Source organism: Eleutherodactylus coqui, chromosome 8, assembly GCF_035609145.1.
Source record: "Eleutherodactylus coqui strain aEleCoq1 chromosome 8, aEleCoq1.hap1, whole genome shotgun sequence".
Classification (NCBI taxonomy): domain Eukaryota; kingdom Metazoa; phylum Chordata; class Amphibia; order Anura; family Eleutherodactylidae; genus Eleutherodactylus; species Eleutherodactylus coqui.
In genome coordinates, this window is record NC_089844.1 from 167,797,858 (window position 1) to 167,820,785 (window position 22,928).

The window sequence follows — 22,928 nt, forward strand, 5'->3', positions numbered from 1 at the left end:
CTCAACTACCCAGGGAAGAGTGAGGTCCTGGGCTATGGTTAGATGGAGGACTACTACCCCCACTCTCTAAAGTCAGCTCACGGAGTGTGGGGATGCATTGCAACTGGCTACCCAAGAGGGATTGAGGAGATCTAGCCGGAGACGCAGTCATGTGTCTCCTGCAACCTTCCTGGAGACCACCTGGGATAACCAACAAGCTAACCAGGGTGAGTTGGCCAGGTGCTTCTGGGGAAGACCCTAGTTCTACCATTAAGAACTGGGGGACCTTGCTTCTCCTAGAGGATGTAAATAGCTTTGCTTGCAGGATTGCTGCAAGAACCCAGAAGTACCTAGAGGCTGGTGGCACCATAAAAAAAGGCTCCAGGAAGAGTTACAGGTCCCTGGCCAACAACTCAGGTGGGGCTAAGAAGGCCCAATCCAGCAGGCCATCCAAGAATTAAAGGGAGAGATCCTCACTCTGGTTGAGAGGAGGATGGACATCTTTAGAGGGGTGCTGTCAGAAAAAAAAATCATACTCACATGTGCCTTACAGGGCCGGTCACCAGGAGGCTGCTGCTTCTCTTCTTTTCCTCCAGCAGCCGTCCAATCGCATGGCAGAACCTTGCAAAGTTCCAGCTTCTGCCCCTGCTCCGAACACTGCCGGACAGCAAGTCCTGCAGCCCTGGTCAGTGGTCGACGCGTCACAAGTGATGTGTCACCCACTGATTGGCCTGATCACCTCTAACCTCTGTCATCCTCGGAGATTCGACGGTGAGTGCACATGCGTCCCCCTTCCCGGCGCGAGGACGGCAGAGAATAGACATGGCCAGACATGGCTGACTATCTGCCCAAAAACTGCAGACAGCAGATAGTCAGCAGTCCCTGCGCAGTGAGCTTCCAGCGGGGCAAGTTACTGTCATTTCAAGCTTGGACTCCTCTGGGGAGGAGGGCGAGGGCAGTGCCCCACCAGGAAGGTTAATGCTGTACTTAAAGCACCTGAATTCCCCGGAGTGCCTCTCTTTTGGGAATGACCTCCCTGGACAGAAGTCCTGGGCTAAAAAAAAAGAAAAGCGGTAAACAGATCACGCAGGTGGAGTCCAGGTACGTCAACCTCCCAGGGCAAGCCTATAAACCACGGGAAGAAGGTAGCTGTATGGATAGCCCCTTGTCCGACCCAGCCTGGACCCTGCTAATGTGGGTTCGGTGCACAGGAAGGGGGAGAGTGCTAAGCATCCTGATTAGAGATGAGCGAACGTACTCGTAATGAGTACTTACACACCCGAGTACCGCCATTTTCGAGTACTTCAGTACTCGGGCGTAAAGATTCGGGGGGCGGGGAGAGGCGCGGCGGTGCGGGGGGTAGCAGCGGGGAACAGGGGGGAGCCCTCTCTCTCTCCCTCTCCCCCCCCACTCCCCACTGCTACCCCCCGTGCCGCCACGGCGCCCCCCGAATCTTTACGCGCGAGTACCGCTGTACTCGAAAATGGCGGTGCTCGGGTGCGTAAGTACTCGTAACGAGTACGTTCGCTCATCTCTAATCCTGATCCAAACACCCCCCCCGGTTCATAATTACTGGAGGCATGAAAGACAGAAACTGGTTGTGTTTGACAGCGAGATCATTAAATATGGAGGTCATTCAGGGTTGGGTCACCCTCAGAAAGGCCCAGTGGTGGGCCTAGGGAAGGGGGGTTGCCTGGCGTCGGCTGATCCTGACATGTTTGGGGACCTCCTTGTTTGATGTTGGCTTCGTGAGGCCAGAGGGGCTTGAGCTCTTCTAGTCAAAATACAAGCTGGCTCAGATGGAACCCGAGTGGCGGGACTTTGTGGTTGAAGTAATTTCCCACCAGAATAACACTAAAAGAGTGACCGTTCTGACTAGTAACGAATCTCTCTTTTATGTTGACATCATGACCTGGATGGGCAGGTATGGGGAAATTCTCCATCCTCCTCAGAAGAACAGGGATGCACACGTTATCTGGTCAGGGGTGGACTTTCATGGTGAAGTTGAAACGTGCAGGTAATTCCATTACCCACATCCCTTCTTCTGCGTTCCTGAGAAGGGACAGGATTCTGATTTTCTACGAGGGGCAGCCGAGGGTCTACAGAGATGCAATGAGCCCAAACATTTCAGTGCACAGTGCAAGGTACTGGTGTGTGTGCTGTGTAGGGGCAGAGAACACCCACCCTTATCCCGTGGGGACAATTGGTGTAACCTGTGTGGTGCTTTAGGGCACACATTCAGTCACTGTCCCTTCTCGTTTGCCAACATCTGCCAGGGCACAGTTGGAGAATCAGCAGGCCCATAGTTTGGAGGCGAGGCTGGTTGGGACAGGGCGAGGGAAGAGCTACAGGTTCTCAACGGAGTGCCTAACCAGTCCATGTGGGAGGGGCATCAAACTGCTGGGGGAGGGGTAAGCTTCAAGAATCCGGGATTGCCTTTGATGGGTAAATGTGCTCACTGCTGAGACCCTGAAAAATAGTGATGTTGATGAGGAAACCAAAAGCATGCAGAGAGAGAAGGTGACTGCCAGATCTGCCGCTTCTTCCCGTTAAGACAGTGCAGATGAGGACTATGAGAAATGGCAAAAACAGAAGAAAATGGGTAAGGGAAGAACAAGAAGAACAACAGGGGTTCTTCCTCTCTAGAAAGGGATCATTTGGTCCCACTCACTCTGGGGCAGATGCCAAAGGAAGGCCCAAATGGTTCCCCTCTTGTTGACCTCTTTAACCAGTTCCAAGCCCTCAATAATACCCCCTTTTCCTTGCCAGGGGAGACGGTGAGGTGTTAGAGGTGATCTCAGAGATCTTTAAGGAAGGGACCCCAGAGGACGCTTGGTCTCTTTCTAGGGGAGGATCTGGTTTCCTCCAGGAAGGGGGCTAACCTGAAGCCGAAAGGTGAAGGTAAGGATGTGAATAGAGGTATGGATGTTTCTGTTTTTTATTTAAAAAAAACTAAAGGGGAGACCTCTTCTTCTGATATGGAGAAGTTGAAGAATAAGAGGAAAGCTATTCAGTTCGATCAACAATGGTGGCAGCACTCGCACTATTGACGCTGGCATCCATTAATGTTGCCACCATTAGGTTAGCTTGGCGGCCTCTGATTTTCTCAGGCGAGTTGAAGCTGACAAAGGGTGACAAACTTGTCAGCTATATACAAAGCTAAGCGTGAGTAAAGCCTCCTGTTGTTCTATTTTGACCGAGCCATATAGCGGGGTGGTGTTTTTTTTTTGAAGACCAGACGGGTTATCGAGATGGAAATGGAGAGGTGCCAGAACTTGGATATTCTCATGGGAGATCAAGAGTTGCATCTTATTAATATCTATAGACCCCAGTCAAGATGGGGGTGCAAAGACCTCTTTATGAGAATTAAGCCTTACCTTTTTACATGCCGGCAAGTGGTCTTTGGAGGAGACTTTAATAATGTCACAAGGCTCTGTGATAGAGGAGTTTACAAGGACTGGGCTATGATAGCATTGCATTAAATACCAAAGTTAGTGAGGCACGCCTTGTGGAGGTCCACGTTCAGCACCCCCCAGGGCACACGGGGTTCACTTACTTAAAAGGTAGTAATTGTAGGTTTTATTCAAAGGAGATAGCTGTCTCCTCACCGTTATTGGTGGTAAAGGTAGAGTTCTGTGATCACTGTTTGATTCTTTTTTCCCCTGAATGTTACAGAGACCCCTCGGATGGGCAAAGGTTTATGAAGGTTGAATTTGTCACTCATGGAAGAAGTGGAAATAAAACGGTCCTTTAAGGAGTTTCTTCAGAGCCAGAATCCACAACTGGGCCTATGCAGCAGTAAGTCAGAGTGGTGGGAGCTGTTCAAATATCGGGTGAGAAGGTTCTTCCTATAGATCTCCAACCTCAGAAGCCTGAACAGAAAGCGTATGTATCAGAGCCTGAGGAGGAAACTCCAGCACTTGGTCTTGACTGGAGGTAGCTGCGAGGAGCTCTCCAAGGTGAAATTCTTGCTCAAGAGATTTCAGTATGATAGACACGCTTTTTGTTTTTCTGGAGGGATTTTGTGAAGAAGCGTTCGCCCTACCCCTATAGGAACTGTAAGATGTCAGTGAGTTCTAAATTTCTCACGGTTAGACGGTATGGGGTCCCTGAAATGGTCCAGATCAGGGATCCTGGAAGATGTGAGATACTTCTACTCACATATTTTGGGTAAGGGGGAACTTAATTGGAAGTAGACCCCTCTTTTGACATTTTGACAGAAGCAATTATGGAGAGGAATGTAGATTTGCGATTGATGGACTTAGGTCCAAAAAGTTGCCAGGTCCGGATGTCTTAACATCTGAGTTTTAGAAAGTCTTTAAGGAATTTTTGTTTCCCTTCTTGACCGAGGACTTTAACCCCTTAATGACATGGCCTATTTTGGGCTTAAGGACGCAAGGATTTTTGGCAGATTTTCTTCTCCATTTATCAAAAGTCATAATTTTTTTATTTTTCCGTGGACGCGGCCGTATAAGGGCTTGTTTTGCACGTGGCGAACTGTAGTTTTTGATGGTGCCACTTTTGGATACATAGATTATATTGTAAAACTTAAATTTTTTTAAAAATGATAACAGGGAGAGAAAACGCATCAATTCTGCCATAGATTTTTTTTTTTTACAGCGTTAATCATGCAGCATAAATAAGACAATCCATATTTTTTGCGGGTCGGTATGGTTACGACGATACCAAAATTCTTACATTTTTTAGGTTTTTCCACTTTTCTGCAATAAAAACCCTTTTTATGGAAATCTTTTTTTTTTTTCTAAATCGCTGCATTCAAAGTCCTGTAACTTTTAAATTTTTATATGTACGGAGCTCTATGAGGGCTTATTTTTTGCGAGACAAGCTGTAGTTTTTATTGGTACCATTTTGGGGTACATGGGGCTTTTTTGATCACTTTTATTGCATTTTTAGTGAGGCAAAATGCTAAAAAATTAGCATTTTGCCTCTATTTTTAAGCGTTTTTTAAAATGCTTTTTTCCATGCACAGTAAATAGCAAGTGCAACTTATTGTACACGTTGTTACGGACGCGACGATACCAAATATGTGGGATTTTGATTTTGTAAACTTTTTTTTATGCTAATATGAAAAAAGCATAAAAAAGGGTTTTTTTAAACTTTTTTTTACATTTTTTAAAATTCATTTTTTAAAGCTTTTTTTTTTTTTACAACATTTTTGTCCCCCTGGGGGACTTAGAACACTGCCCTGATGATCGCTATGATAAGGCATGGCAGGGCTACTGCCCTGCCATGCCTTATTGCTTATACAGCGATTATAGACATTGGCAATACAGGACAACAGGCCAGGCTCTCGCGATAACATCGCGAGAGCTGGCCGGATACACAGAGGGAGCGCGCTCCCTCTGTGAACTCTTTCCCTGCCGCGATCTACTTAGATCATGGAAGGGAAGGGGTTAACAGCGGGGGGGGGGGGACGCTGTTGCATCGGGACGCCGGCTGTGATTGACAGCCAGCTCCCGCTGCGAGATAGCGCGGGATCATATGTGATCCCGCGATCCCCAGGACGTACGTTTACGCCCTGTTGCAGGAAGTACCCCGCTCCCAGGACGTAAACTTACGCCCTGGAGCGGGAAGGGGTTAATGAATGTCTATCTTCAGGCGTTCTGCCTAAGTCAGTGAAGAGGTCTGCCCTAATTATTCTGTCAAACGGTAAAGATCCATTGCCTTTTGAGAATTGGCATCCCATAGTGCTCTCAATACAGTTAAAAATTTTTTAGCAAAAGTGCTTTTCAGTAGGTTGGGGAAATTTGCGCCTCTGCTTCTGCCTGGGGCTCAGCAATGCTCTGTTCTTGGTCATAGCATGTTTAGTGCCACGTTTACCATCCATGAGGCTGTGGAGCAGGGCATGGTGGTCTCTTGATTCGGTATTTACTTTCCCTGGAGCAGGGTAAATTTTAGGTATTGAAATTGATCAAGGGAATTACCCCAAGCAAAACTGGGAAGGCAGATTGAGGAATGCTGCTCAAAAGGTGGATCAAAGGTTTAGTTGATAAAAACCTACCTGCTTCCTTTGTTAATATACCTGGGAAGTGTATGCATTTTGCCAGAAGCTCTTTGGTTGCGGGACTAAAACCTGTTCTCCCAACTATCATGAGGGAATAAGTGGAACGCAGTCTGGTGGGAGGTTACTTACCATTCAAGGAGACTAGGCGGGTTGGGTATGGTCAACCCAGTGGTATTCCTTGTGAATAACTTTTTGAAAGATAGTATCACAAACCTCTGGAAAGAGAGGGCTTCTCCATGGGTATCCTGCTATAAGGGATGATTTCGGCCGTTTTTCCAGAAATGGGAGACAGGAGGGCGTGTGAAGGATTTTTGTACACCACACGGATATCTTCTGGCTTGCGTTGCAGTGGTTCTGAAGATTTGATGGCAATGCGCGAAGTCAGGATGCTAGCCAGGCGTGTGCTCGACCAGAGGGTTTTGGCAATTACTTTCAGAGTCCATTGGCCCTCAGACTGTCCAGGGCGTGATCTTAGGGTAGGTTTATTTCTTTTAAATTCAGGAAGAGTCCCCTAGAAGTATTGGGAGTTGACCTGGCGCTGCTTCCATGGTAAGCTATATGTTTGAGGGACAACTTTAAGTACAGGAAAATTGAGGAAAGGGGTTGTCCCCAGAAGGCTTGTGGCAACACTATGAAGAGCATGGATCTCTTCCTGCTTCATTGTCCCTTTTATATAGAGGTGTACAAGAGGCCAGGTGTTATGATCGTTTGGGCTAATAAACACAGGGCCCTCACGATCGTAACCAAGACTGATACGCACGGGTTTCAGACAACTGGCCCTGTGCTACAGGGAGGAGGACATGGCCCTACCTAAGCGGGAACATTGCCCCAATAAAGGGTACTCCAGCGGTCTTCGGATGTGGGCCCTAGCTGCTCCTAGGAACCACTCATCCAGAACAGGGCACACAAATATGCCACAAGACAGGGACAAGTGGACAGAACAAGAAGACACACATAGCCAGAAAACACAACATACAACAACCAAAATGCAAACACTAATAGCAGATAGTAAATCTGAATATAAATACCAGGTATTAGTTGACATTTTGATCAAAACAAGGAAGCTAGCGGACCACTTCATGGCTCCTGGCTATACCGCTAGTCCCTACACTAACCAGGAGTCCAGCGGCCCCGGATACAGTTCACACTGCAAGCTGCAACAGCACAGATAACAGAACACAAGTCACACAGCAAGCTGTACAGGACAGACAACCGAACACAAGTCACACAGCAAGCTGCAATACAACCTTTCTTGCAGCCACCACACATAGAACCAGTTCACACCACAAACAGAGACTGAGCACTGGACAGAACTCCTCACACCAGACTACAACAGGTAGTACATACAACATGGACTCCACCCAGAGCTCACATGCACACAGATGAAACCCCACAGCAAGTCTAACAGTGTCCTCATACCAGGGGGATATACAGTAAGCCACCGAGCTGACATAGGGAACTGTGTCAGGGATCCACCAACTGACACACAGACAAGACATAAGACATTTGGAGGCCGCACCTGTCAGGGGAAGGGAAGAGGGGGGTCTGCATACGATACAGACAAGGACTACAGGTATCCAAACCATCTTTGGGAAGCAGAGAGACACAGCAGACCTACATACAAGCACAGCTCTGAATGGGCACAGAACAGATACATCCAAACAGTACAAAGACCAGCCTCAACTACTGACCGGAGCTGGGTTTATATGTGCTGCAGACTAAAGGAGAATGGCTGCTGGAGAATACCACAGCCAGCTCAATTAACCCACATCTGTGGAGCTGTGCTGCTAGGAACCTTGGTACTACTGATCCCATCAGCACACCCAGACAGTAGGAGCCTCCATTGGTTGGCCTTGGCTGGATGACCTTACCTATGCTGAGTGATGTTATGGTGAATTCAGAGATCTGGGTGGTCAGGACTGCTGCACTACATTTTTAGTCTGTCTAGTGCTTAGGTATTACACATGGAACACATGGTGCTTAGTATCGACGCATCATAAAATCCTTCTCGAGGGGGGGGCGTGCCCAGCAGCCATGCTGTGAGGAAGCAAGGCATTTGAGCTCCGCAACAAACCCCAATATCCTGCACCCATCCTGACTGCCCAGACTCCTGATCGAGTCTAACCACTCACCGACAGGCAGGTGAACATCCCTGGCGGCATCGAGGGGGATTCAGCGGACACCCGACGGAGTTTTCCAACAACTCCGGTCCCGGGCCGGCTCCTACAGAGTGTCCGGCGCTGACTTCCGGTTTCGCGATCGGCGGAAAGCCAGTAACCTGCGGCGCAGGGTGACTCCCCGGGGCCAGCGGAGACTGAGGAACCCGATCAGAGGGAGACGAGCAGCCGTGAGAGCGCTGGAGCGCCGCGGGCCGGCACACGTGACCATCGGGGGTGTCCGGCCGCGGGAGAGGAGGAGAAGAACCGCCGGCGTGCGACATACTCCCACCGACCGGCGCCGCACACCAGACCCTACACCCCAGCCACAGGGAACACGCCGTTGAGGAGCAGCGGAGTGCTGAGGAGAAGGTAGGAGACACCCGGGCTGCGAGAGGACCTGCCCCACTAGATAGCCCGCAGTTATAACAAAGGGACACACCACGCGGTCCCCCCCTGTGTAAAGAACAGGTTAACCCCAGAGGGCATTACTCAAAGGCCACATAACTCTGCAGACAAACAGCTAGGCAATCTGCAGGCAGCGGCTCGCAGCACAGACAGGAGACAGAGCCCAACACTCCTGCATCATAGCAAGGACAAATTAACCCCTGCATCTGGGCTACCAACCCACACAGACTGTGCAGTGCTGTCTGCAGCCCTGGCTGAAGCAGGAGACGGCCCCAGCCATCTACACTTCCCCAACAACCGAAGTTGGGCGCTAGATGCGAACAGGTCGACATAATACCAAACCTGACACACAGCCATACCAGCAAGAATCCAAACCCATATTCGACAATCCTCCGGCCCGCGATATCGGCTTTTGCGACCTAGAGCGACACTCAATTACTGCTCTAATCGTGGTAAACTGTATTTGCCAATTATACCACCGTCTGGCAGACAGCTACACTAAGCAACCCAGAACTCTCCACACATCAAAACCTTTCTCTCCTCTGAAGTTATACTTACCTAAACATCTTAAACTACCACCTGGAGGGGTGGCCCTTACCAATCTCCCAGGACATTGAGACCGCAAACATACCACCGCCATCCTCCTCACGTAGGCGGGGCAGCCGCAGGTCCTCCAAGATGAGTCGTAGCACCCCCCCACCGATATCGGAGCGCCTTAAAGCCTTTGTAATCGAGCCAGCAGCCAGCACTCCGCTTCAACCACCTAGACCAGACACGGAGGTTGCCGGACCTTCGAGCTCCAGCCCTTCCCCAGAGGCGGAAAGAGAGCCAACACTGCGCCAAGTTACAGCACAGCTCCTAGAGGCCATACACTCCAGCACTACTTCCTTGACTGGGAAAATTGAGGAAGTCAAAATTGATGTAGGACTGCTACGGCAAGACATGCACAATCTCAGAGGCAGGGTGGGAGAGACTGAGACACGCATATCCCAGCTGGAGGACACAGTGGCACCAATTCCCGACAAGCTCTCTGAACTCAACAGGGCCGCGAACGCCTGGGCCCAGCGCGCAGATGATCTAGAAAACAGACTGCGCAGGAACAACCTCCGAATTCTTGGACTACCAGAACGTGCTGAGGGCCAAGATTCCTGCTCGTTTATGGAAACTTGGCTGAAAGAACTCCTACCAGGGGCAAAATTCTCTACAGCCTTCGCTGTTGAACGGGCCCACAGGGTTCCGGGCCGCCCCCCGCCTCCAGGCGCACCCCCAAGACCGATGCTGGCGAGGCTCCTCAGCAGCAAAGACAGAGACATAGCCCTACAGGCCGCTAGGCGCATGCAAACCCTCCAATATCAGAATGCTAATATTTCTATTTTTCCAGATTTCTCTGCTGCCCTCCAGAAAACCAGAGCAACTTTCGTGGCTGTCAAGCGTCGACTGCGGGAGGCCTCTATACCATATTCCATGATGTATCCAGCTCGACTCCGTGTGGTACACAACGAACAGGCTTCCTTCTTCTCCACCCCAGATGAGGCGGAGGACTGGCTTAATCGTTTGCCAAAGTCACCTAGGCGCCAGTGATCGACTTATGATTCCGTCTTGGTGGGACTGAGGGAGCGGGAAGGGGTCGGGACGTCTGGTTACGGTCAGTTATGCGCCACTGGAAACTGCAAATCTAATTATAGAGGTGTGATGTCTTCCTCCCTGCCCCCCTGCCCCCTCTTCCCTCTTCCATGTCCTCTCCCTCTTGCTCCTCCCCCCTCCTTGCTGCCACCCAACACTCTAAGCCCACCAAGTGCACTGCCTGATCTATATAACTAAAGGTAGATGACAAACAGTATAGAATGTATAACTCCGCAAACCCTTAATGTCGCAACTATTTAGAAGAGCCCCCTTTTTCTGGGCAGTTGAAAAGTCTATGTACCTGTGATAATGGGGTCCCAGAGCTCAAAACAGATTTACTCTGTTTGACTGTGCCCAGAATTAACACCGTGTACTCGGTGCACAGTCTTCCCCGTTACCACATGCACGTTTATGTTCGGTTAATGGTTAATAAGTGTGTTTTATGTAACCATATTCCTGCTGATGCCACTTTTAAAGTAATTATATGGATAAGTTTTCGCAGTACAATGTTCACAGATAATACATGCCACTACCACTGGACACGGCCACCGTCGGAAATCCAAGGAACACTGACAGTGAACCGCACGGGGAACAGGCTCTCCCTGACAGGGGCCGACCTTCCCTACACACATATCACCAAATACGTCAATGGCTAGCATTAACATACTTTCCTGGAATGTGCGGGGAATGGGCACCCCTAGGAAACGGGCCATGGTCTTCGCATACATCAGGAACCATAACCCACACATTATATGCCTCCAAGAGACGCATATGCTCCCAGAGAAGACGAGGTTGCTTCAGAAACCCTGGATACAGTGGTCCCTACACTCCACGTACTCGTCTTACGCTAGAGGAGTCTCAATACTGATCCATAAAAGACTAAGATGGGAGCCGGGGCGTACGGTTAGGGACCCGGAGGGCAGGTTCATTTTTGTTCAGGCATGGATAGAGTCCCTCCCCTATGTGCTTGTAGTTGCATACCTCCCTCCGCCGGCCAACATTGCAATTCTCCATCAGGCGGCTCAGTTCGCTACTCAATACCCCAATGCCTCGGTGTTGTGTGTGGGAGACCTAAACCTGGTATTAGATCCCCAGATGGACAGGTTCGGCCCCACGCACGCCCACTCAGCTCAAACTAGCCCCTCGCCTTTGGCCTTATTTACCCAAGAGGTTGGATGGAAAGATATTTGGAGAGTCAGACGGCCAACGGTCCGCGAGTATTCATGCCACACCGCCGGCAGAAATGCTCTCTCCCGAATAGACTACTGTCTTGGGAACGCCAGATTATGCACTGCAGTATCCCAAATTGAATATCTTCCTAGGAGTATATCAGACCACTCCCCCTTGAGGATTGAAATTCCTATTCTAGACGAACATTCCCATAGACATAATTGGCGCGTACACCCCTTTTGGCTAAGCCTGTTTGGCATAAACGATAGGATTCCAGATCAACTAGCTTGCTTTTTGGACCTAAATCAGCCAGATGCAGACCAGGTAATACTATGGGAGACACTGAAAGCCTTCCTGCGAGGCGCCCTAAAATCTTCTATATCGTACATTAAAAGGGACTCCTCCCGACTGGAGCAGGAGATGGCGTCCCAGTACGCGCGCTTGGAAGCAGCTTACATCGCGGACCCCTCCGATGAACACAAAGAGCAGTGGTTAGGGCAAGGTAGACAGTACCTAATCCATCTGCAAGAGAGGGCTCGTAGAGCCTCTTTCTTTGCAAAACAACGATTCTATGAGCTGGGCAACCAGTCCAGTGGCCTACTGGCCCACTTGGTACACCAAAACTCCTCCTCCCCGGCGATACTACGTATCGCATCCGAAACAGGAGAAATATTGCATGAAAAAAGATCAATAGGGGAGAGATTCCAACGCTATTACACTGGGCTGTACGCCACTGGATTCCATGCTGCTCAACAGGAGCTCGAGAGCTACCTCTCAAATCTAAACTTCCCGACGCTCTCCCCAGACCAGCAAACGCTAATAGACGCCCCATTCACATTAACAGAATTATCAGAGGCCCTCCAGGAGATGTCCAGCGGCAAAGCCCCAGGCCCGGACGGCCTGCCTATAGAGGTATACACTAAATACCAAGAAACACTTCTGCCTGTACTCCTAGAGACCTACGACACAGCCTTTAGAAACGGATCACTGCCCCCATCCTTTTATGAGGCCACAATTGTACTCATTCTAAAACCAGAAAAAGACGCGCTAGATTGTGGCTCATACAGGCCAATTTCCCTCCTCAATACAGATTATAAACTCCTGACCAAAATGCTGGCCCGACGCCTTAACTCCGTTATATTAGATCTAATACACCCAGACCAAACCGGATTTATGCCGGGGAAGTCAACGCGTGAGAACCTACGACGAGTCCAAGTGGTTACGCAAATTGGAGCGGCGGAGGGGAGAGACTGGGCTTTGGCCTCTCTAGACGCCACTAAAGCCTTCGATTCCATTGAATGGCCTTTCCTGCTCCAGGTGTTGAAGAAGTATGGGTTTGGGGATGGATTCATTCAGTGGATCTCCCTAATATATAAAACACCTAAGGCAGCAATATCGGTAAACGGCGCCTGCTCCTCGTACTTTTCTCTGTATAGAGGCACGAGACAGGGCTGCCCTCTATCCCCACTCCTCTTCGCCCTAGCCATTGAACCCCTGGCCGTCTCACTCCGGGCGTGCCCGACGTACCGCGGGATTACAATAGGAGACAGAGAGGACCGTGTGGCGCTATACGCCGACGACCTTATGCTCTTTATGGCGGAACCAATGGTTTCCCTACCCCGTGCTATGGACATTATCAACAAATTTGGGTCCTACTCGGGACTGCATATCAACTGGTCCAAATCAGCCCTAATGCCAGTTCTTACATCAAGTCCCCTACATCTTATGAATTCAGTATGCGGCCTGCAGGTAACTAACGATTTTAAATACCTGGGCATACGGATCGCAAACGCGACGGGTCGGGCCCTTGACCTGAATGTATACCCCCTGACGGACCTCTACAGATCCAAATTCAGAACTTGGGGATCTCTCCCTTTATCGGTGGCGGGCCGCATAAATTTAATCAAAATGATAGTCCTGCCCAAGTGCCTCTACATCCTACAACACATCTCGGTACCCGTCCCAAGGAAATTCTTTCAGACCATGAACTCCCTCATAATCTCCTTTATATGGGGAGGATCCCGTCCAAAACTTAAACTTTCAACCCTTCAAAGGCCTAAGAGCGCCGCTGGGTCGGCACTTCCAGATCTGTTTTTATACTACTTAGCCGGCCAATTACTCCACTTGAAACCCTGGCTGAAAGACCACCCGTTACCCAACTCGGAGGCACATCTGGCCCAGGTATTGAACATTACCAATTTATGGCCGGTCTTAGAATTCCCCGATACCCTGGGAGGTAAGATGCTCCCTATTCACAGACTTGCGTCGCGAGTCTGGAGTCAGGCTAAAGAAGTAATGGGATTTTCCGACATCGTAGCAGATATGCCATTGTGGAGAAACCCTGGGTTGCGAGAACTGCTACCACTGGCAGACCTCAGGATATGGGAACAGTATGATATAAAGAGTCTAGATGATCTATATAATTCCAATGTTCTGCTATCCTTCGAGCAGCTACAAAATCAATATCAAATCCCCCGAACCCATTTTTATAAATACCTACAGATCCGTCATGCACTCCAGACACAATTCCCGCCTGAGAGTAGCAGTATATCGCATTACCCATTAATAGGAATACTACGATCGCGAGGACCTAGGGGTCTTATCTCAACGTTATACGCGCACCTAACGACCTCAAAAGCCGCTCGAGATATCCCCCCAGCCCTCTTGAAATGGAAATCTCTAATTCCAGCACTGACGGAGGAAACTTTCCAAGAAGTGTTGGAATCCCCCCTATTCGTCTCCCCCTCAGTAAACAATAGAATGATCCAGCTGTACATAGTCCACCAGTGCTACCTCACCCCGGCGAGGCTGTATAGGATGGGCAGATACCCATCCCCCCACTGCGCCCGATGTACATGCACATACGCGGACTTCTGGCATATGATTTGGGACTGCCCGTCGATTGGGTCGTACTGGGGTGAGGTCGCCGGCCTGCTGTCTGCGGTCCTGGACGTCCCGGTTCCTGTCACCCCGGAAATTTGTCTTTTTGGTATCCTGGATGAAGAATACTGGCAACATTATGTCAGAATTTTCTTGCGGGAAGTCTTATTCCTGGCAAGAAAGGTCATCGCATTGCGGTGGATGGACCCGAGGGGCCCAACGTTAGCTATGTGGAAAAAGATCACCAATTCAATCATACCCTACAACAACTTAGTATACAAGGCACGTAAGTGCCAAGATAAATTCCAAAAAGTGTGGGGTCAATGGTGCGACTCGTCATTAACGTTGTTCCCCCAGCAACCTCTCACTTCAGCCATATCAGCACTGCAGAGAAGACACTAATAACTCTGGAGAAGGACCACCACACTACAAAACCCAACTGCCACTCCTGACCACATCAGCCAGAACAACTCATCCAAAAAGCCCCCCCCCGGCCACTACCACTACATACTTACAGTTCACAACACATTAAAGTTCCTGTTATGGTCACATTCATTATGCTCTCTCCCTCCCCTTCCTTCACACAGAGGCTTGCACACTTTACCATGGGTTCTGCCGCCACCTCCCCCTCTGGGAACCCCCCATAGGCTCCGCTCCCTCATTATCCCCCTTATATTCTCCACATTCATGAAGTGCACTGTATTTATGGAATACTGTAAATCCGTGACTGTTCCATCATTGAAATCTATGTATGACTTTGTACTGCAGAAGTTTTGTTATTGCAAATTGATTATTTGTCAATAAAACGAGTTTAAAAAAAATCCTTCTCGAGGATGAGGTAAGAGTTTTTTTTCTTAGTTCTTAGGTTAAAAGTTGAATAAAAGGCTTACAGGACCCAAACTAGGGCGGTACTGGTGCAATATGTCAACATCGGAAGCTAGGGGTTGACCGGCCTTAGCTGGAGGTAACGTCTCAGTCACGCCGCTAGCTGCCGATTGGCTCCTGGTCTCTGCTGTCCCATCCCCACTATTACTTGCCGGCCGGCTGAAGACATCGGCTGACTTCCCCATGGCTCCATCTACAAGACAGTGGCCGCTGACACCTGGCGTGGCGACGGAGGTGGCATGATGCATCCTGCGGCAGAAGACAGCGGCCGATTCCACATTGGCCGTGTGGGTGAACACAGCGGCTATCATGGTAGTAGAAGACAGCGACTGAGACCCGGCGGGGGACAGAGTTGTGAGCGAGCCATCCATCCTTCCATTGGAGGCCGGCAGAGCGGTAGCACAGATGGGAGCATGGCGGGGACGGGAGTGACAGCAGAGCTGGGAGCACAGATGGGAGCCTGGTGGGGACGGGAGTGACAGCAGAACTGGGAGCTCGCCGGCAGCAGGGAGAGTCACAAGGGGGCCAGGAGCGCCACCGCAGATGACAGCGCTAGCAGAGACCCCGGCAGCGGGGTCGGGAGCGCAGATGGGACACTGACAGCGAGGTCGGGAGGGGAGATGGGAGCAGTGATGGGACACTGACAGTGGGCGGGTTCCAAGAGGAGATGGGAGCCCAGCAGGGAAAGTGACAGTGTGAGTCAGCCAATCAGCACCTGTGGCCATCCCCTGTATCTCAACCAGGCTATACCCATGTCTCCACCCATGCTTCTGGTGGAGACATAATGCACCAGTATCAACTAGGGCTGGAGGGTTGGAGGCCCAAAAAGTTATTGGCTATATTTTTATCTATGTATTTAGGCTGTGGGATATTGGTGTTATGAAGGTCATGTATTATGTTGTGTTGTACGTGTAGAATTAATTTTTAAAAATCTGTATTTATATTTGATTTGTATGTTTACCAATATGATTGGCAGGTGTTGGCAGTGGACTGGGAGATGGAGAGATGGTAATATATGTTTACAAAAATGTGTTTTAAAAGTGTTATGTTACTGATGTGTGTTAGCTTTTATTAGTAGGTTGGAGCATGCGGGATTCTGGGATAGATTTTTCTGTATTTTTGAAATAAATGTTTTATTTGGTATAACTTTTTTTGTATACATGGCACATGTGTGACTGGGCATGCAGCCGGATGCGGTTTCTTTCTCCTGTTGTTTCTGTAATATTTTGTGTATGGTTTTTTGGCAATTGTATTTTAACAAATTTTCTGTTATTTTGTTATCTTTTGTTATTATCCTGTGTTTTTACTTTTCAGCTGAACCATACATATGGGCTTTTACCCACTAGCATTTTTTTAACGCTGTGATATCGCTGCGTTTTTTTTTACTGCAGATGTCAGTGGGATTTTCTAATGTTAAAATCGCAGAAGCACAAACTTGCAATTTTTGTGCAATGCGATTTTAACATTAGAAAGTCCTAATCAGTATTCTGCAGCTCTCTAGAGATATCAGCGGTGTAATAATCTGCAGAATATATCACTATGTATCTGTCAGGAGGTAGAGAGAATGGAGCAATGTTCTGCAGCTCTCTAGGTATGTCAGTTGTGTAATAATCTGCAATATATAGCAATATCCATGATGAGTAGAGGGGCAGTGTGATGTTCTGCAGATCTCTGGATAGGTCAGTGATAATCTCCGTCTTCTGCACAGTTAACTGTATCACCAGTAGGGGGCGCAGGTTGAGCACATGATACATATTTTAGTACCTCTTCTCCTGTTGCGCTCGGTTCTATTCATTTTTCATCCGTGTTTCTATATCTGGCTGTCGGGATTAAATATGTATCACATCATCATCTCCGCTCCTCGTCCCACCATTCATCGTCTTCCATCGACACTCCGCTGACATTTGTTGTGGGGCTGAAGACTAATCTGAGCTCTGCTGTACGGCTTTATCGTATAGCATTTGTCTGGAACCTGTACCAATCCAGTTCTTACAAGACTACAAGTCCCAGCATGCCGTTAAGGGAGTTGTAGTCACACAACAGCTGCTGTATCATCCTGCTGTGTACCATCCTTGGCGCCCGCCGCCTCCATATTTATCATTGGGTTGTAAAGTGCTGCGGTGACCATTCGGTGTGGATCAGCGTGCGGCATAATGACCCGGGTTCAGTGTGTGACAGGTTAGGATCTGATGACGTGACGCCCCCGCCCGGCCGAACGCACAGCTGATCAACAGGCCCGTGTTATGACAGCGCTGTGACTCACTGTATCCTGGTGTGTGAGGGCTGAGTCTGACTTATACCACCATATAACACTCACCACAATGGTTGTGAACGGACCCCATGGCAGCAAAGTAGCTTTTGGCTCTCATTTTCCAAAAAAACATTAAAAAATGTAAGCAACCACTTATTGGTTGCCATGGGGAACTTCTTCGGTCTTCCTTTGTACCAGTTTTGAAAAATCTCCTCTAGTGAAACCTGTTTATATGCTGGGGAAGGGCACACCTGCCAACTTCTGAACAGCGAAAAGCTTGTGAATATTTATGACAGGCCATGCCACCTTGTGCAAAGCAACGCCCTTTGTACTTCATAATAGTGCTCTTCAGTGACCCCCTAACAGTAATAATGCTCCTTCAAGAGTAGTAGTGCCACTCAGTGCCTCCTTCCAAGCTAATAATGCTCCTCAGTACCCCGTTTAATAGTAACAATGCTTCTCTGTGCCCCTTTAATAGTAATAGTGCCCCTCAGTGCCGCTTCAATAGCAATAGTACCCCTTCAATACTAATAGTGCCCCTTAGTGCCCCTTCAATTCCAATAGTGCCTCTCAGTGCCCCCTTCAATAGTAATAGTGCCCCTCAGAGGCTATTTCAGATCTCGGTCAGAGGGAAGGAGGACAGTGAGGACGGCGGTGGCATCAGCTACAGCAACATCTTCGCTATAGGTGCCAGAGAAGCCAGCGGTGTCAGCAGCAAAGAGGAGGCTAGAAGCTACAAGCAATAGGGTGAGGAGAGCGGGTTCTGGTCATGGCTGCAGTGATGCAGCCCAGGTTGGCAGCCAGGCCACGATGGATGTCACAGGAGGTGAGGTTGTGACCTGCAGTCAAGGCCGCAGGATTAAGGGCGCCTGCACACGAGCGGAAATTCTGCCGCTGACAGCTGCCATAGGATTGCGTTAACAAACGCAATCCTATACAGATGGCCGCGCGAAATCTCGCGCGGCAAACAAATCGCGGCATGCCCTATTTCTGTGCAGGTCTCGCAGAGCCCCGCACAGAAACGTCAGTGCCCGGCTATCGGCTCCGGTCTGCGCATGCGCCGGCTGCCCGGCAAGCCGGCAGATCAAACAGCCACAGCCGCGGGTGCGGGTGAGTACGCGCCACTCTCTGCAGGCGCTCGGGTCGGGTCCTGCGGCGAGAATCTCGCAGCCGGATCCGACCCGCCCGTCTGCAGGCGGCCTAAGGGTGAGCCACAGACAGCGACAAAACTGTCCAAATGGAGTGATAGATGGGAGGAGGAATCTGTAATAGACCCGGCCTTCTGGTTGGCAAAACATATGAAGGATTATGAGAAAGGGAGGGAAGATGATTGTTCTGCAGAAGGGAAAACTGCGATCTCCTAGAATGATGAAAGAGCAGAAGAAGTCCAAGGGGGATAAAGTAGTAGCCAGGAGGGCAATAAGAGACTGCATTAATATGTGGCGGGAAGTGAGAGAGAAAATCTTGGAGGAGAGCGGCCCCTTTAAGGAGAAAGTGATTAATGACGATCTGTTTGCAAAAATGGCGGCCGGGTGCATTGACCACGTGCACACCAATACTTCAGGTGATGATGAGAGCTCGGACAAGGAGGAGTATGAGGATGTGCAGGAGAGTCTGGGGGAGCAGCCTGTGTGCTCCGGTGAGCAATCACTGACCCAGAGCAGCACCACAAGTGCCAGAAGTCTCCAGCCTGAGGAGGTAAAACTGCCACCAACATCAGAGGAGTCTGAGGTGGAGGGGAGAAGGAAAACAGGAGCGCTACAGGTGCAGAAGACCCCACAGCTGGAAGCCTCTCCGGATATGGGGGGCTTTGTGTTTAATAATGATTTGCCAGAAAAGGACTCAGTGGTCCACAAAAGGCAACAGAAGAAACCAGGGAAGGTGCAGGAGAGGCTGGTGTTTGCGTCGGTCCCTGAGAGCATTGGACTAGCTGAAAAGTTGGACCAGGGCTCTGACCCCAAGAACTCCCCTAACTCAGGCTCTGAGGTGGGCTGGGAGCGGGGCGTTGGGAAGAAAAGGGCTGAGCTGGTCAGACCCCCTGTCCCTGTGTTAGGCCGGCTTCACACGAGCGTGACGGGCTCCGCTGCAGAATATTCCGCGGCGAAGCCCGTCACGGCGCCCCCCAGAGACCCCATACTTACCAGCGGAAGATAGCATGAAGACGCTTCCCCGCCGCGTCATGTGACATGCCCACCGCGTCATATGACGCGGCGGCAGTAGGCGGGATAGTGTTTTCACGCTATCTTCCGCTGTGTTACAGCGGAAGATAGCGTGAACGGACGGCTTCCATTGACTGCAATGGAAGCCGTCAGCATGTACACCCGCGGCAAATAGAGCATGCCGCGGGTGAGGATGGGTGAATTCACGGTGCGGAATTCCGCGGTGGAATTTCGCATCGTGAGCATTGTGCTATTAGGTTCAATAGAACCTAATAGCAGCGGGCAACGCAGCGGATTTTCGCCGCGAATTACGCAGCGTAAATCCGTTCGTGGGAAGGAGGCCTTAGTTGGTAATGGGGACAGAGAAGTCAGGAAGAAGGGTGCAGGAAAGGCCAGTACAGCTGGAGGTAACCAAGGTGACGGCAAGGAAAGTGCCAATGTTGCACGCGGGGCCTGTGATGCACAGGGGGGCTGCTGGCCAAGCAGGGTCCCAGGCTTCCAGTGATGCGGAGGCCAAAAAGAAAAAAGGGAAAAACAAGAAAAAGAATAAAATCAAAACTGAAGAGGGGCTCCAATCTACCTCTGGAAAGGCCAAGATGCAAAGTCCAGATCCGGCTAAAGGAGTGAATGTGAGAGAGAATGCTGGGGATGTGGGAGAGGGTGCTGGGGGTGCTGGTTGTGCCTCTGCTGTTGCTGTGTCTTCGGGCAACTCAGGTACATCTGGCAACGGTGATGCCACACAAGTGGATGCGGGTTTGGGTGAAGGTTCAAGGGATAGTAATGTAGTAAGGCAAGAGGGGTCACAGGTTTCAGTCGCTTCTCTGGTGGTGACAACACCTGGTAGAAGCTATGCCAGTGTCGCCGCTGGAGGGGGGGTGTCCTCCTTGTCTCCGGTCTCTAGGTAGGGCGCTTTGCAACAGCGCCTCCAGGGGCTTTGCAGATGGGGGAGAGTTCAATTACAGTTGGAGGAAGAGAGGTGGATCTATCTCTCTGAATAGAGAGACACGGCTTAGGGGCCTTCCGAGAGCAAAGGGGGAGACCGTATTGTCCCTTCCGACACCCGGGCAAGATGTAGCTCGTAGGAATGTGGTCCGTCTTCGTTGGAGGGGCAGTAATGCATGTCTCCCAAGGGGGAAGGTAGTGGAGCTTCTACTGAAGACGGGCTTCAGGATGGTTGACATCTCTGCTCTGATCCATCCCTATGGCACGTCTGTGTTTGACATCAGTTTGGTTTGTCCGGAGGGTCAAGAAATCTTCTAGGGGAATAATAAACTAGTGAAAAACAAGTCCGGCTGGCGAGACTTTGCCATCCAGGTGGTGTCTCGCCAGAACGATATCCAGAAGGTGACCATTTTGATCCGTAATGAGTCACTTTCTTGCTTTGACATTATGATGTGGAACAGTCGGTACAGAGAGGTGAAGGAGATGCCCAAGAAGAACAGCGATGAGCACGACATATGGTCTGGGCCCTGGACGTTTATGGTCAGGCTGAAATGTTCAGGAAAATCAGTGGCTCACATACCATCTGCAGCCTTCTTCGGCACGGATCGTATCCTGGCCTTTTACAAGGGGCAGCCGAAGCTGTGCCACAGGTGTGGCGACCCTTCACATTTGTGTGCCGCTTGCAAGACCTTGAGGTGCACTTTCTGTGGGGGTGTTGGTCATCTAGCTGCATCCTGTGTGGAAATTACGTATAATAAGCGGGTACAGCAGCACACAAAAGAAACTCCCAAAAGGGTGAGGTGGATAAACTGCAAACCACAGTGAGAGCCCGAACCACAAGACTCCAATAGCAATTTAGGTGTACTTGAGTATAGTGGCAGCATGAGCAGAAAATCAATTTTTTGATAAAAAAAAAAGCTTTATTAATCGATGGTCAATAAAAAGTAAGCAGGCTACGTTTCGGCCATATTAGGCCTTTTTCAAGCTTGAAAAAGGCCTAATATGGCCGAAACATAGCCTGCTTACTTTTTATTAACCATCGATTAATAAAGCTTTTTTTTTTAATCAAAAAATTGATTTTCTGTGTGGAAATTAGGTGTAACCTGCGTGATGACCTCGGTCACCCATTTAGTCGCTGTCTCTGCTCCTTTGCCAATGCAGTCTCAGCCCCTACGGATGGGGGTCATGATGTGGTCTCTGGGGGTGAGGGGACCAGCAGAGGTGGGGGAGCTCAGGAGCCAGGGAAGAACCGGCAAAAGATGCCTGCTGAGCTGAGTCGTCAGGAGAAACGTAGATGGAGCAGGGAGCTGACAGAAGACCACATGGCAGGTGGCTCAGTGGTGGCCCCTGTTCCAGAAGCGAATCTCGTGGTTAAAGCTTTGAGAGACAGCGAGTAAGATGAAGAGGACAGGAGGATCCACAGGGAGGAGGATGAGACCAACTCTGCAGATTCCTCCGACTATGAAAGTATGGATGAGGAAGGCAAGAGGTGGTTAGAGAAAAGGCGTAAGCTAGGTGCCACAAAGAGGAAACGAAGTGGGGATTCAAGATCTTCTCTCGCCCCGGGCCCAGTACTGGAAGAAAAAGCCTGCTTAACTCCAGTTGGACTCTGTACGTCACACTTTAATGTAGCACCCACACTGCCAACACACAGTGTTTGGTGCATGCACAATTGAATAGTAGATGCAAAACTAAATTCACTAAACTCCATCAATGCAACCACATTGTTGATCACAACTGCACTGAAGGTAGTCTTGTACTTATTACAACAACTGTACTTACCGTAGCGTGATCAGCAGCCTTCCCGCTGGTGAGACTCAGCCCCCCATAATTGTGTTTTGCCGAGACAGGGCAAAGTGTAACTCTGCCAACAGGAAATCAAACTGCGCAGTTCTTAGTCGACAACATAAAATAAATTGTTCAGGATAGCGCCTGAGGCCTGCATAGAGCTCGTCAAAAGGGCCCAGGCTCTAGTGCACCAGAAGCAAGGGGTGTACCCAATAACGCCGCCCCCTACACCTCCTTCTCTCACTATTGCTCACTGGGGGTGGAATAGTAGGAAAGTTTACAGCCCTCGCATACCTCCTCCTCCGACGAGTCGCACAGAACTGTCGATGTAATACCCAGCCAATGGCTATTTCATTGCGACCAGAAGGCCTGATGATGCAATGCAGCAGACGCTCACAGAATGATGTGTAAAGCAGTCTGTGTAGCAGAACTGAGTGCCTGTAGCAGTGTCGATCAGTGTTGTCTTTGTGTGGAAGCGTGTAGCATGAATGACAACATCTGGTGTTGCTGACAGTTTGTAGCAGCGGTTTGTGTATGTGTGTCAGTGTGTATAGTAGTGGGCCATATGTATGTCTGTGGCAGGATGCTAAATAGTGGTGTTTGTGCCAATCAGTGACTCGTGAAGAATCATGAGATATTCAAACCTCCCAATTGGGCATCTG